Source organism: Rhipicephalus microplus, unplaced genomic scaffold (genome assembly GCF_043290135.1).
Source record: "Rhipicephalus microplus isolate Deutch F79 unplaced genomic scaffold, USDA_Rmic scaffold_1186, whole genome shotgun sequence".
Taxonomy (NCBI): Eukaryota; Metazoa; Arthropoda; class Arachnida; order Ixodida; family Ixodidae; genus Rhipicephalus; species Rhipicephalus microplus.
The window spans coordinates 11986-16561 of NW_027465723.1; the positions used below are offsets into that span (position 1 = coordinate 11986).

The following is a 4576-nucleotide window of genomic DNA, read 5'->3' on the forward strand; positions in this document are numbered from 1 at the left end:
CGGCGCGACCGAGTCGATGCAACGAAAAAGAGCGAGCATGAACGTGCTTCTTGCCGCACGGCTCCCACTCGTCTTTCGGGAAGGTTGTGCCGTAGCGAGCTCGAACGCCGTCATCTCGGAGTGCAAAATAAGCGTGTTGGGGCGCCTGAAGGTGGCCTCCGCCGCACACAGACTGCGTCCGGCCCGCCGAGGGCGAGGACGGACGCGCAGTCGAACAATTACCTGGTTGATCCTGCCAGTAATCATATGCTTGTCTCAAAGATTAAGCCATGCATGTCTAAGTACATGCCGAAATAAGGCGAAACCGCGAATGGCTCATTAAATCAGTTATGGTTCCTTAGATCGTTTCTTCCTACTTGGATAACTGTGGCAATTCTAGAGCTAATACATGCAGTGAGCCTGGAGCCCTTTGGGTAACGGGTGCTTTTATTAGACCAAGATCGATCGGGTTTCGGCCCGTATTGTGTGGTGACTCTGGATAACTTTGTGCTGATCGCATGGCCACGAGCCGGCGACGTTTCTTTCAAGTGTCTGCCTTATCAACTTTCGATGGTAGGTTACTTGCTTACCATGGTTGTTACGGGTAACGGAGAATCAGGGTTCGATTCCGGAGAGGGAGCCTGAGAAACGGCTACCACATCCAAGGAAGGCAGCAGGCGCGCAAATTACCCACTCCCGGCACGGGGAGGTAGTGACGAAAAATAACAATACGGGACTCTTTTGAGGCCCCGTAATTGAAATGAGTACACTCTAAATCCTTTAACGAGGATCAATTGGAGGGCAAGTCTGGTGCCAGCAGCCGCGGTAATTCCAGCTCCAATAGCGTATACTAAAGCTGCTGCGGTTAAAAAGCTCGTAGTTGGATCTCAGTTCCAGACGAGTAGTGCATCTACCCGATGCGACGGCTCGGACTGAACATCATGCCGGTTCTTTCTTGGTGCACTTCATTGTGTGCCTCGAGATGGCCGGTGCTTTTACTTTGAAAAAATTAGAGTGCTCAACGCAGGCGAGTCGCCTGAATAAACTTGCATGGAATAATAGAACAAGACCTCGTTTCTGTTCTGTTGGTTTTTGGAATACGAGGTAATGATTAAGAGGGACGGACGGGGGCATTCGTATTGCGGCGCTAGAGGTGAAATTCTTGGACCGTCGCAAGACGAACTACTGCGAAAGCATTTGCCAAGAATGTTTTCATTGATCAAGAACGAAAGTCAGAGGTTCGAAGGCGATCAGATACCGCCCTAGTTCTGACCATAAACGATGCCAACCAGCGATCCGCCTGAGTTACTCAAATGACTCGGCGGGCAGCTTCCGGGAAACCAAAGTATTTGGGTTCCGGGGGAAGTATGGTTGCAAAGCTGAAACTTAAAGGAATTGACGGAAGGGCACCACCAGGAGTGGAGCCTGCGGCTTAATTTGACTCAACACGGGAAAACTTACCCGGCCCGGACACTGGGAGGATTGACAGATTGAGAGCTCTTTCTTGATTCGGTGGATGGTGGTGCATGGCCGTTCTTAGTTGGTGGAGCGATTTGTCTGGTTAATTCCGATAACGAACGAGACTCTAGCCTATTAAATAGGTGCGGGGTTCCCAGCACCTTACAACCTTCTTAGAGGGACAAGCGGCTCCTAGCCGCACGAAACAGAGCAATAACAGGTCTGTGATGCCCTTAGATGTCCGGGGCCGCACGCGCGCTACACTGAAGGAAGCAGCGTGTCTTTATCCCTGTCTGAAAAGACTGGGTAACCCGTGGAACTTCTTTCGTGATTGGGATAGGGGCTTGCAATTGTTCCCCTTGAACGAGGAATTCCCAGTAAGCGCGAGTCATAAGCTCGCGTTGATTACGTCCCTGCCCTTTGTACACACCGCCCGTCGCTACTACCGATTGAATGATTTAGTGAGGTCTTCGGACCGATGTCCGGCGCGGCCTTTCGGTTGCGCCGGTCTGTTGGAAAGATGACCAAACTTGATCATTTAGAGGAAGTAAAAGTCGTAACAAGGTTTCCGTAGGTGAACCTGCGGAAGGATCATTAACGGATTGTGAAGGGTGAGCGCCTCAGCTGCGTCTGCGCCCGACACTTTCTGCCGCTGACCCCGTTTGGACGCGGGGTCGGCTTTTCCCCACGGGGCTGCCTGAATGTGGAGCGGCACCCCGTGACAAATTGTTGCGCCCAGCGGACGCCAACACCGCGACCTTGGACGGTCGGCCAGGTGGCGGACGCGGGTACAAACGGCGCAACGCACTCATAGGTCGGCTTTCGACCCGCCACTGCACCGTGGCTCGAAGCGCTCGAAATGCGCGACCCGACCGCTGCGGGACCGCCTAGTACTGTAAACAGGAGCGGCGGAGCGCGAACGGCGAGTCGTGGTTACGTCGGTAGAAGGCGAGGCTGCGCGTTCCCGAAACGCCAGCCGAGTGCCCTCCCGACCGTTCGAGCGTGCAAGAACGAGACCCGACAATCGCGCGGCGACTGCCAAGTACGAGAGGAACGGCACAAGCGTCGGCGGTCGGTCAAGGAACTGGCGATGTGACGGGTCCGCTGTGCACCAGTGCATACCGTCCCGCCGTCCGCGGCAAGCGCCTCCGCGTCCTCGGGTGACGGAGGCTGCCGGTCGGTTCTTGCAGGCGAGGGATCTCGCTGGCACCGGTTCGCGTTGACGCGCGGCCGGTCATGGCACGGCGATGCGACGGCCGAGGTGCGCAGTACTCGATGGAGGAACCGCACGCTCCGATGACCGTCCCGCCCTCCGCGGCGTATGCGTACCGACCGTAATGGTTGCAGCAGCGCCGGCCGGCTTTTGAATTCGCCACACGAAACACGGTGCGAGATCGCGGTTAGGGGAGCGTCGACGTTGCCAGGCGTTTTGCTTGCTGCCGAGGGAAAGGCGGCACGGCCACGTCGCGCTCGTCGCGATTAGCGGGTCTGCGCGCTTTGGGAAGGTGCCGCAACGACTTGCCGAAAGAGGAAGCACGGAAGAACGAGGGACTTGGACGTCCCGACAATTGAACGCACTTGCGGCCAGGCCCTTGCTGGCTTCGTTCTTCCGCCTCGAGTAGGCTCGTACGCGGCTCCGGCGCCGAAAGTGGTCCTTGGCACCGACTTCGGTGGACGTGGGAAGTGCCGCGCAAGTACGGCGCGCCTGGCTCCACCTGTTGGCTAAAGTAGGCAGCCGGATCGGCATTTTGGTGTGCGGTGGCAAACCGTGGATGCGAAAAAAGCTTGTGCGATTTCGTGGAACAAAAAGCGGGGGTCCCCCTTTTTATGCGGAGGAGACCGACCCGCCCGCCGTGGTGAACCGCGACGCCACGGTAAAAACGGGAGAGGCTTGTCGATGGGACCGTGCATCCCGCGCTCCACGGAGGCCGGGAGGCGGCCGCCCGAGGAAATGTGTAGCCGTCGAGGCCCGCATCTGCGTGCACTCTTATCCAAATGGGTGTACCGCAGGCATTTTCTGGTTAGGCGGGCCAATGAGAGCGAGCACACAACGATACCTACGGGTCCGGCTTGGAGAACCGGCTTCGACGCCTCCCGAGTATTTATAGAGGGGTGGACCACGAAAGCACTCGCAAGTAGCGGAAGCGAAACGCCGTCCGAAACACACCGTTTGCTCGATTTGCGGCAGCCGAAAAAGGCGCGGCAGAGTTTTGGAGTCCAAGCGTGCGCTGAAAAGCGCCCTTCTTGGCCACTGTTTGGCCGAGTGCCAGAAACGTTTGGTTTTGACTGTACGGAATTGAACAAACACTTTTTCACGACTCTAAGCGGTGGATCACTCGGTTCTCGGGTCGATGAAGAACGCAGCCAGCTGCGAGACTTGGTGTGAATTGCAGGACACACTGAGCACTGATTCTTTGAACGCACATTGCGGCCTTGGGTCTTCCCTTGGCTTCGTCTGTCTGAGGGTCGGATCACATATCAAGAGAGCCTTCGGCGCACAAGGGAACGTGAGCCGTCGACTCGTTTTGACCGCGTCGGCAACACGGACAGCACGCTGAACACCTCACAGCGAGCGCCAACAGCGGCCACTCAAGGGCGAGACGGTGGCGACCGTCGTGCCAGAGCCCAACCGAAACGGGGGCGACCGACTGCATTGAGGATGTGGCACCTCGTTGAGACCGCCGCAGGACTTCGAGTCGGAAGGAAGCCTGCAGGGAAAGTGCGGTCGAGGTTGCGTACTCCTCTCTGCGACCGGGCGCGCAAGAGCTGCGAGAGCCACGGACGCGCAACTTTAACGCACGGTAAACACGAGGAGCGAAAGCCGGCCAGCAAAGCTTCTCCAGCCGTGCGCAAAGTGCGCGAGATCGCAGCCTTGCGTTGCGCTTGTTGCCCTCGAAGTAAGCAGGGTGTCCCGTAGACCGGGCGCTCGAACACGCTGCGGGGCCGTGCCTCCTCCAGGCTTTGCCGCGCGAACAGGGAACGTTCGCGCGCAAAGCGCAGGGAGGTGAGGAGGCTGCGCCCGACGTTTGCGGTTCGCTGCGTACGCGGTTGATGCGGAGAGCACGGCGCGACGACTTGCCGCGAAGCGGAAAAAGTCTCCCGCACGAGTTGGCGAAACGTTGGCGAAGCTTAAGGCGTT

At 57.7% G+C, this 4576-nt stretch overlaps 2 non-coding genes across 2 annotated transcripts; both read left to right on the forward strand.

Annotated features, from left to right (window-relative positions):
• The first annotated feature begins 219 nt into the window (after nucleotides 1-219).
• On the forward strand, nucleotides 220-2034 carry LOC142796143 (small subunit ribosomal RNA). The gene has a single exon (XR_012893574.1). It is a non-coding gene; the product is annotated as a small subunit ribosomal RNA (ribosomal RNA).
• Nucleotides 2035-3753: 1719 nt separating this feature from the next.
• LOC142796142 (5.8S ribosomal RNA) lies at nucleotides 3754-3906 on the forward strand. Its single transcript, XR_012893573.1, has one exon. It is a non-coding gene; the product is annotated as a 5.8S ribosomal RNA (ribosomal RNA).
• Nucleotides 3907-4576: the final 670 nt, after the last annotated feature.